Raw genomic sequence first — 12,409 nt, forward strand, 5'->3', positions numbered from 1 at the left:
TAAACATGAGTTTAAACTAACTTTTTGTATAACTTAACTTTAATTTTTCCTGTTGTCCAAACTTTGACTACATATAAAACATAATATTAGGGTCAATAATATATAGATATATAGATAGAAATAGCAAATGGAGTACGACGAGGCGACTCTCTATCAACGTCACTATTTAATGGTGCTATAGAAGGAACAATAAGAGCTACATAACTAAAAGATACAATTATAACATCGACGTCGCAACTTGTAGCGTATGCTGACGACATAGAAATCTAACCAGTTTAATGGAAGAATTTACGAAGTTAGGTAAGGAAGCATCTAAAAGGGATTTAGCAATAAGTCAAAACAAAACAAAATACTATGGGCAAAAAAAATCCAGTTAATATGACAAGTTTAAATATTGGTGAATATGAGTTTGAAAAGGTAGAACACTTTAAATAACTTCTCAGCCAAGAAGTCTCAGTCAATGGAACTAATGATAGAAGCTTAGTTATCAACGAAATAATCCAGACAGGAAACAGGACCTACTGGAAATACAAAAACTTCCTCAAGGATAAGAAGCTTACTCAGAATAGGTACTAAACTCAAAATTTACAGAGCAGCAATTAGACCAGTAATCACATATGGTGCTGAAGTAATGTGTCTGACACAGAAAAAGGAAGAAAAATTAAGGATCCTAGAGAGGAAAATAATTCGAACGATAGCAGGCCCACTACACTTAGGTAGTAATAATGAATTTAGAAAACTAGACTTTAGAACTTTAGAATTTAGAAAGGAGAAACCAGAAACCGTTATCAAGAAAATTACCAAATAGAGACCTGTATCTGGCAGACAACGGGGAAGACAAAAAAAGGATGGGAGAACCAGATAGTAGAGGAATTTAAAAAGATGGGAGTTAGAGAATGGGTCACCACAAGCAAAATCAGGAACGAATGGAGAAAAATTATGCGGTCAAACCAAAATGTTAATGCGGACTGATTCACCGCTACAAATGAATCGGAATAGCCCAAAGAGGCTAGCAATGACTTCGCTAGGAGTGTAGATGCCATGATGTTGAATATACAGTGATGAGCGCACTAATACCCGGCAGAATAACGCAAAAGATGGAAAACTTAATACACTGTGAAATAAAAAGAAATGAAATGATAGAGGTGGAAATTATCGACATAAACGTATAAATTATCATTACATCACATAGTTTCCCACCTGAAGCCGTCTGTGACAGGAGTATTTTATAAAATTCTACTGTCATAGTGACAGGAGTCATACTACAAAAGTAAGTGTTTTATCAAAAAAATATTCTTATCAAAAATGTAGCTAAAGAAGAAAAAAAAACGAAAAAAATGGTATATGTATGAAGTCTTTAGACTCAGTAGTAGCAGAGTTGCAGCTCATGAAAACTAGGTTCTATTTCGTCAAATTAAAAATCGAATATTTCAACCTGAAATAACCATAAAATGAAGCACTTTTCAGAGAAAACTCATTAAAACTATTTTAAAGTATTTAATAGAAGCTCTATTTTTTTTTCTAGCATCAGAACTAAACATGTTATGCTCAAAATAAAGTTGGTTTTTTTTTGGTAAAAAATCGTGAAAATACCTCTTAACTAGCATCCCAAATGAAATTTATCGGTACCGCTTTACAATTTACTTGACTTATAACTAATTTTTGTCTTACAGAAATACCCAAAATATCTAGAAAAGCAAAACCTACAATTTTTTACTCTTCAAGATTTTTCGTATCACTAATATCTTTTAAGTTGTTTGGAAAAAAGCATCTTTAATGACGGTTTTAGAGTTGCAACCGGAAGTACTGTTTTAAAGTCCCCAAAAGAGTACAAGCGATATATTATTCGACGCACCAAACAGATAACCAAACAATGCAAAGGGAAATGAAGATTGTCTCGCAATTTCTAATGGTGGCACTATTGTTTGTTTTTTAACCAAGAGGAGTGATTCAAATTTACCGCGCCGTAATGCTTGTTTTTAATTGGTCCAACCGCAGGCAAGTTTACTCCACTGTTATTAAATTTTGACACTAATGACATTTATGAAATTTTGGCACTTCTGTCATTTTATAGGTTAATTAAGTTTTAGGTTTTCTGCATTATTCCTTTAATTTTTAGATTTTTAGTCTACTTTTATATAAAAACAGTTGTTTTTAGAAATTTTCAGCGATGTGTTAGTATAATATAATATGTATAGATTATCATCGAAAGCTGATACGATCAACAAAAAAAGAAGATGAATTTGGTGACTTTTCTAGTAACTTTCTTGGATGTGAATCTGTCTTCTTAGTTTACTCCTCTTGGTTAAAAAATCAACTTTAGAACTGGATGGAACGATGAAGTTTGCTCCGTCGAATTATATCCAGTATGTGAAAAAGTAGTTGCTTCTCAACATGGAGGATCTGGTTGCAAGGCTCAAGTTGTAAATAATTTTGTTGATAGAGACCGATCTGATGTAAATGTATGTTAGTAAGAAATCTATTCGGCTTTGTAAACTGTGTCAAATCTACTTTGCGCTTTCTTATTAAAGTATTTGAAGTTAACTGTGAGTTCTGTTTATATTCGTAAGAAATCCATAATGACAGATTTCATCCTATAACTAAACATGAGTTTAAACTAACTATTTGTATAATTTTACTTTCATTTTTTCCTTTTGTCCAAACTTTGACTACATGTAAACTATAATATTAGAGTCTATAATTTATAGATCAGTAAATGAACCAGAAATACGGCGATACCCTTAGCAAGACGAAAACAAATATATACTTCCGGTTTCTAAAAGCAACCAACAGCACCACTCCAACTTAAGGCCGCGTCTCACCATCAAATAATTTGATCAAACAGTTTGAGCAAACTCCGGAAGTACGTCAAAGTGACGTCACAATTGCAGTTTTTTTGAAATTCTAAAAATCTGTGCTCTCACTATCAGTCTAGTTTGATCAAATTTTTTGTATTGAGTTGTCTAACTTGTTTGTACTTTATTGAAAATTAAAAATTTTCATTATTATCCACAACGAACACTCAGGATGTGACGTCACTAACTGTCACTTTCAGTTTGCTCAAACCAGTTTGATAAAATTATTTGATGGTGGGACGCGGCCTTTAGAAGTGGAGTAAAAGTAAAACCTAAATTCAAATTTTCATGCAATTGAGTGGTGACCCTGAAAATTACACCCCAAAACGGTCATTTGCTGAGCTATTAACTGCGATTTGTATAAAGTTATACAAATAGTGAATAAAACATGTTGTAAATATAGTAATCAAATTGTCGAAGTATAAGAAATAATATCACAGATATAATATTGTTGGTTTTTTTATAATTGTCTAGACTTTTTATTTCTATTCGAGTTACTTCATAACGGTTTCTGCTTTAAGGAATTTTAATTATCCTTCGTTTACGGTATTTTATATCCACCTTCCCTTAACGGAACAAAGGGGTAGGTATGCTTCAGATTTATAAGAATTTTAAGAATGTCTTGCATTTCTGCGACTCGGATTAGAATTTAAATGAAACATTTATTTCATCCTAAAATTTAGCTTTAAATTTTCTAATATTCGCTGTGTGCAAGTACCTGGAAAGGATACGAGAAACGATCATGCGAGAGTATCGGAGAGATCTTGCAACTTTCTTAAATAATTCATATTGTCAATTGAAATTGTCGAATTGACGTATAATTTATACCTACTGTCATTGTAGAAGAAAAATTATATGTTGCTCCACAATATTGATATGATATGCAATTATTAAATTAAAGTAAATTTAATTAATTTTATTAAATTTTATTTGCATGTGCTTCAAAGAATATTCTTGCATCGAATATACTGAGCACATTCGTGTACGTAGTATTTCAGAATATTCGTAAAAGTTTATTCTTAGAATATACCTTAATCGAATGTTCTTAATATATGCGTAAGTATATACAAAAGTATATGCTTAACACATACTTGTATATACTTTTAAAATGTCTTAAAAAGAATATACTGTATGTACCTATAGGAAGAATAACAATGTTAGCCTATAGATTATTATCGTTAAGAATAATTAATAAAGTTTAGGTAATTTGGTAGTTACTACTGAACTATCTTATTCATTTTTTTAAACCGTTTTAATTGTATGGGAAAAAGTTTAAAACTTAATTCTATTGAAGGAAAATGAGAAATTCTCGTTTCGTTTTCAATTGAAATGAATATACCATTTTGATTTGAGTTTATACCACGGGTATTTTTACGTATAATTTTATTTTTAAGTACATTACATTCAGGTAAGCTTTAGGTCCACAACGAAACAACGTGAAACGGGAATTCGGAAACGGCCATTCATTGTCATTCTGACCCTTGCATTGCATTATACCTGCACAGGGGAAGGGGGTAGGTAACAAGGGCAAAATATGAAAATAGTTTCTAGTACAGTTAGGAATTTGTGTCTACGCTGTTAGAACTAAGCGAAGACGAAGTATTTCTAGCTACAAGGACTAAAACATTTTTAAGAACATACATAAATAACTTTTTTATTTTGTTTGTGGGCACCTTGAAAATAATAAATTCATATTGGTACTTCAATATTTCCTAAATACCTAGTAAGTAAAAGTATGTATATAGATACCTATAAATTTTTATAATTTAAATACATATTATATATATTTGGCTATTATACCGGGTGTCCACTTATATTTCCCCCATTTTAACTGCCTATAACTTCTAAACGGCTTAAGATAGGAATATGCGGTTTTCGATGAAATGTTTTATTTTAGTAGAAGTTTTGTCTGAATGGATTGGATTTTTTATATCGCTTTCAAATACTAAAATAAAAATTGCGGATTTTTGAAAAAAACGTTGTTGACTTTTTTTAAATGGAACACCCAGTATATTTTTTTGTAAGTTGAAAGAAAGCTTATTCACCTATCCAGCGATATAAAGTTTTTCAAAGTCGGTTGTCAAATCACTGAGTAATTAGTTTTTAAAATGGGCGGTGCAACGTGGATATCACATACCTAAATAACATAACTAAGCAAAATGATATTATGTTATGTGATTTCCACATTGAATCTTTCATTTTAAAAATTATTTGCTCAGTCATTTGACAACCGATTTTAAAAAATTTAATATCGCTGGATAGGTAAATGACCATTTTTTGAAGCTACACAAAAATATACTGGGTGTTTCAATAAAAAAAGTCAACAACGTTTTTTTTTCAAAAGTCCGCAATTTTTTATTTAAAAGCGACATAAAAAATGGTCATTTACCTAATAACTTGAAAAAACGGTCATTTCCCTATCCAACGATATAAATATTTTTAAAATCGGTGGTCAAATGACTGAGCAATTAATTTTTAAAATGAGAGATGCAATGTGGAAATCACATAACATAATATCAATTTGCTTAGTTATGTTATTTAGGTATGTGATATCCACGTTGCACCTCTCATTTTAAAAATTAATTACTCAGTGATTTGACAACCGATTTTGAAAAACTTTATATTGCTGGATAGGTGAATGACCTTTCTTTCAATTTACAAGAAAATATACTGGGTGTTCCATTAAAAAAAGTCAACAACGTTTTTTTTTCAAAAATCCGCCATTTTTCTTTTCGTATTTGAAAGCGAAATAAAAAATTCAGTCCATTCAGACAAAACTTTTACTAAAATAAAACATTTCAGCGAAAACAGCATATTTCTATCTTGAGCCGTTTAAAAGTTATAGGCAGTTAAAATGGGGGAAAATATAGGTGGACACCCGGTATAATATGTAAGCAGCATTTTTATTTTGATGTGCACATAATAACTAGATATATTACTTATATTTTATATATACCTACCTACTTACCCATATAATATTTATTATACATAGGTACCTACATAACTAACTAAAGTTTATATATTTTATACTTACTTTTTACGTAATATTGTAGAATGTAATAACTACATTCTCATATGCAATTAGAATATGTAAATATAATGTATTAGTAGAACCTAGGATGAGATTGGGTAATATTGAAAACATACTTCTGAGAAATATAGCACATCCTTGGAATATTCTTCCCATATACTAAAAATATGTGCGATAGTACATTTTAAGTATACAGGGTGTTTCATTAATAATTGTCCATATAGTAACTGGAGAAACCTTAGCACAAAATACGAAGATTTAATCTAAAACACTTAAATAAAATGTGGTTCCTTACTGAGTTACAGGGTGTTTTATCTAAAATAATAAAAACTATTTTTGCTCAGCATTTTAAAACTATTCGACGTGTCCATTTCATACTTGGCAGAAAGTGCGACTACTAGACACCCTACGAAACTATTGTAAACAAACGTTTCTAGCTACTACCAGAGGCGTACGACAGGGGATGGTGAATGGTTGACCCTTCTCAAATTCTACACCACTGGAGGAATTACTATTTTAGTGCCATTTTTAGATTCTCCAATAATTTCTACGTAAATAATACACTCTTCATTGGTAACGATAAAGTCATTAGTTTTCGAGATATTTGAAGTTAAATATGAAACGGCACAGGTATTTTGATTAATTTATGATATGATTTATATGATTAAAATTTAAAAATTATTTGTACCCAGTACTTTAAGACTATTTGGCTTATCTTTATCACACTTGGCAGAAAGTGTAGGTACTGTACACCCTACTAAATTAAGATAAATAAACGTTTCTAGCTACTACCAGAGGCGTACGACAGGGGATAGTGGCTCGTTGACCCTTCCCAAATTCTACGCCACTGACGAAATTGCTATTTTAGTGTAATTTTTTGATTTTGCAATACTTTTTATGTAAATAATACACTTTCCTTCGTACCGATAAAATGATTAGTTTTCGAGATATTTGAAAATAAAAATGAAGTGACACAATACATTAATCAAAATAATCGTGTCGTTTCATTTTTAACTTCAAAAATCTCGAAAACTAATAACTTTATCGTTACCAATGAAGAGTACATTATTTTCATAGAAAGTATTGGAGAATCCAAAAATTGAACTAAAATAGCAATTTCGCCAGTGGCGTAGAATTTGTAAAGGGAAAACCATCCACTTTCCCCCGTCGTACGCCTCTGGTAATAGCCACAAACGTTTGTTTGACATAATTTAGTAGTTTGTATAGTGTCTATACTTCCTGCCAAGTATAAAAAGGATACGTCGAATAGTTTAAAAATGTTGAGCAAATTTTTTTTTTAATTTTAAGATAAAACACCCTGTAACTCAGTAAGGAACCACATTTTATTTAAGTGTTTTAGGTTAAATCTTCGTATTTTGTGCTAATGTTTCTGCAGTTACTATATGGACAATTATTAATGAAACACCCTGTATAAATAGAAGGTATATAGCACTTCCTTGGAATATTCTTCCCATAGAGTGCGGCAGATTCGTGCAATATATTATAAGAACTGCACATTTAATGATACAAGCGTATAATTTGGTCCACATATACTGCACAAATAAAGGTTCAAATTTAGATATGAGGCCATCTCAGATTTTGACTTTTACAAAAATGGCGGTCATTCAAAATGGGCGACTATACATATATGACTAATAGCACGATATCTTTTGAATGAAAAGTCCGATTTCAACCAAATTTGGTATGTAGGTTCGTTTTGTGATTTACAAGATCGATGCCATAAACTGAAAGAATTGTTTTACCAGAAGTTTTGTTTTTCCTGGTTTTTTATGTAAAACTATTTTATATTATGTAAATAATTTATTTTCAATTTTTTCACCCTGTATATATTAATTTTTCAAAATGGTAATACCACTATTGAAAAGAGCGTAAGAATATGTTTTCGGAAATATTTTGAACTTTGTAGTTATGTTAATTATAATTACCATTTAATAAATGCATAACGTATCTTCACATGTACCTATATGTGGCAGATTCGTGCAAATATTATAAGAATTATTGTACATTTAATGGTAGAGTCATATAATTTGGACAACATATACTATACATACAAAAGTTCAAATTTAGATATGAGCCCATCTCAGATTTTGCCTTTTACAAAAATGGCGAGTATTCAAAATGGCGTCTATACATATGTGACTAATAGCACGATAACTTTTGAACGAAAAGTCCGATTTTAGCCAAATTTGGTATCAAGTTTCTTTTTTTGATGAATAAGATCGAGGTCTTGAACCGGAAGAATCGGTTTACCAGAAGTTGTGTTTTTACTGTTTTCTATGTAAAAATATGTTGTTGTTTTTTTCAATTCAATTACCCTGTATATATTTATTTTTAAAAAAGGTAATACCGCCATTGAAAATAGTGTAAAAATATTTTTTAGGAAAGATTTTGAACTTTTTAGTTATGTTAATTACCATTTAATAAATGCATGACGTATCTTCACATGTACCTATGTGCGGTAGATTCATTTTGAATGCCTGCCATTTTTGTAAAAGACGAAATCTGAGATGGCCTCATATCTAAATTTGAATCTTTGTATGTGTAGTGTGTGTGGTCCAAATTATATGCTTTTACCATTAAATGTACAATAATTCTTATATTATTTGCACGAATGCGCCGCACATAGGTTCATAGGTACATGTTAAGATACGTTATGCATTTATTAATTGGTAATTAACATAACTAAAGAGTTCAAAATATTTCCTAGAAAATATTTTTACGATCTTTTCAACGTCTGTATTAACTTTTTGAAAAATTAATATATACAGGGTGAAAGAATTATTAGAAAAACAACATGTTTTTACATAAAAATCAGGAAAAACATAACTTTTGGTAAATCGATTCTTCCGGTTCAAGACCTTGGTCTAACACATCAAAATAAGAATCTATATAACAAATTTGGTTGAAATCGGACTTTTCGTTCAAAAGTTATCGTGCTATAAGGCACATATGTATAGTCGCCATTTTGCATGCCCGCCATTTTTGTAAAAGGTAAAATCTGAGATGGTCCTATATCTAAATTTGAACCTTGATGTGTGTAGTATATGTGGTCCAAATTATATGCTTCTACCATTAAATGCACAATAATTCTTATAATGTTTGCACGAATTTGCCACACATGAATGATGTGATGATACGTTATGCATTTATTAAATGATAATTAATATAACTAAAAAGTTCAAAATATTTTTACGCTCTTTTCAATTGCGGTATTACCTTTTTGAAAAATTAATATATACAGAGGGAAAAAATTGAAAAAAAAAACATATTTTTACATAAACAACCAGTAAAAACACAACTTCTGGTGAACCGATTCTTCCGGTTCATCATATCCCTCTTGTAAATCAAAAAGAAAATCTATATGCCAAATTTGGTTGAAATCGGACTTTTCGTTCAAAAGTTATGGTACTATTAAACACATAAGTATAACCGCCATTTTGAACGCCCGCCATTTTTGTAAAAGACAAAATCTGAGATGGTCTCATATCTAAATTTGAACCTTTATATGTGTAGTATATGTGGTGCAAATTATATGCTTGTATCATTAAATGTGCAATTGTTTCACATATCGGCCGCACTAATATACGAAAAATATGTGCGATAGTACATTCTACGTATATAACTAGAAGGTATATAGCACTTCCTTGGAATATTCTTCCCATATACTAAAAATATGTGCGATAGTACATTCTAAGTATATAAATAAAAGGTTTATGGCACCTCCTTAGAACCTTCTAAAAAGTATGTTTTTGGTATATACTGAAAAGAAGTGCGGTAGTACATTCTAAGTATATACATATGTAGAACGTTTAAGTACTGTAATGTAGTATATACTCAGTATCTGCTCTGCACATTCGCAATAGAATTTACGCATATTCTCAGTATATAGTTTTTCTGAAAAGTATGTTCTATGAATCCACTAGGAACATGAAATTGTTATGTGGGTAGTACTGCATTTTAATAATTATTTTTTTACTATATACAATGTTTACATTTTAATAACATAACCTGAATCTTACTTTTTCCTCTTATCCTCTTTTTGGACTATGTCCTTGACAATTATTCAGCAACCAGGACTAATATAATTGGCCAATATAATTAAAAGGGTGTCATTCTTCTGAACTTGCACGGTCCCAATACAGTGATGAGCGCGTACCGCGAACCGGCAAAATAACGCAAAAGATGGAAAACATATAAGTTGTGACGTATATGTGTATAAAAAGATATTAAACGTGTAGAGGTGGGAAATTTAGCGGTAGAAATCTATAAATTTACATTATATGGATTGTTACTTTTGAGTTATTCTTTAGATTACCATAAAATCTTTAAAACACGCTCCATTTTTTGAGCATGAAGTGGAGTGCTCTAAACAGAGTCTGTCTTTTAAAGACCAGTTATCCACGAATTGGTGCCCTTTAAAATAATGATTTATTATTACAGAAAATTTAAATAAGGGCTAATAATGTAAAATGGTTGAATTTGTGATGTAAATCAGTATACATTTCGTTGTTATAGAAATGAGAAAAACAAAAATTAATTTGCACTCTGTCACGTAAGATTATAGTATATTATTCAACGATCATGTGAGTGTTTTAATTCATCAGAGTGAGTAATAGCTATTACATGCAAGTAGAATACTATAATTTTCTACAACCTTTGTTATTTGGGTTAGTAGAAAATATAATTATCAACTACTAACATTATTCAAAATCGAAAGATTTGATTTTTCATAAGAAAACATATTTTATAAAACTATGGCAACACTGTTAGAATTGCCCTCTTTGAGCTTGCGAAACAGAATTCATTGATATAAATTTCATATCTGTAAGCCCTTTTACGGAATTAATAGCGATTGTTTATATTTACCTTTGAATAACGGCAATCTTAAAATGTCCAATGTTGAAATTTAAACGTAAAAAATATACTAACTCATTGTTGCAGTTAAAAATCCTTTAAACATTTTTCGAATTTAATTGTTGATATAAATTACAATGACTATTTTATTAAATAAACAAGTTTAAGTAATTTTATTTGCTAATAGGTATTATTAAAAGTGCCATGCACCACTTGAATCTAACTTCAACCCGTGAGTAACTTCAGCCCGTGAGTAATAAACCATTACTCACGGGTAAAGTAATGGGTGTTATTATCTATTCAAAAACAGCCAATAATGAGCATATTATTAAACAGTAGTAGAAATATTGTTATTACTGGTTGTATATTGCTTAAAACTGAGTTCTCACATGGATTACTAAAATAGTAAAGCATAATCGTACATACAGGGTTTACCCTTTTAATGTTTCATAATCGTGGTTAATACCGCCAAAATCGGAAGACACGTATAAAAAAGAATAAAGTTCATTAACAGGATGGAAGAGCAAAACGTAACAGATACAGATGAACAGGTTGTGTTTGCTTACCTTCAAAAATGTTGGATGAGTACAAGCCGTCGACTATGTGGGCTATCCATTCGAAATTGCAAAGTATGTTAAGGATAAACAAAGGGGTCGCTTTAAAATAATTTGTGAAAGTGCATGCATTCATGAAGGCAATTAGCAATAATCACGTGACCAAGAAGGCGTATGTATCTAATGGAGAAATCTGACGACTAGGTCGAAGCGCGTGTTGATACGAGCTTCAGGTATTTAAAAATTTAGACGTCGGCAAACAGAGATAATAATATATATAATAGTGAGAACGACAGAGAGTACAGTTTATCCACTAATAATTTTCCAACATAATCAGCAGTCATATTGATATCAAAGAGACCGGCTTTCGAATCAAGGTTGTCAGATATATTTCCTAAATTTCCCAAGTTTACATATTCTGAAAATGTTTTCTCTACTTTACTATTCAATTGTTATTCAATGACACTGTTAGAAAGATAATATGAAAATATTCTTAAAAAATATATATTTAAGTAGTTAACTAGGTACTTAAAATTTCAATGGGCCTTCACTAATAAATTGAAGCAACTTTGTATATATTATATTTTAAAGAAATTTTGGAGTATCGGCAACACTGTAGGCTGGACAAAATTAAGAAGCCGCTTTGAAATTGACGTTGCCATGTTGATGATTTTAACGAGATATTAAGAATTTGCTTTAATGTTAAAACAAGTTTAAACATTGAAAGTATCAAATTTTAAGTAATAAAACACCAAACAGTGATGGTCACATGCATTACTTATATATTTCGTTTCAATTCAACAACAAAAGAACACTATTAGTTAGTTCTTCCCTACTCTGCCTATCGTTAAATTGGCATCGTATTTCGGCCATCGTTGGTGGCAACACAGCACAGCGGAACACCTGTGTCTCTATAAACAAATTTTGTCGTTGTCCATCCAACAGTGGCGGAGTTGTAACTGGAAGGTTAGGTTATATTTTGCTACTATATAAATCATTAATCGAATTAAAAAACAACGATTTGCACGTCCAATGTGAACTCGTTTCAAAAAAGAATATACTGGAATGACTGATAATGCAATTGTTTCGAGAAT

This window comes from Diabrotica virgifera, chromosome 6, assembly GCF_917563875.1.
Source record: "Diabrotica virgifera virgifera chromosome 6, PGI_DIABVI_V3a".
Lineage (NCBI taxonomy): Eukaryota > Metazoa > Arthropoda > Insecta > Coleoptera > Chrysomelidae > Diabrotica > Diabrotica virgifera.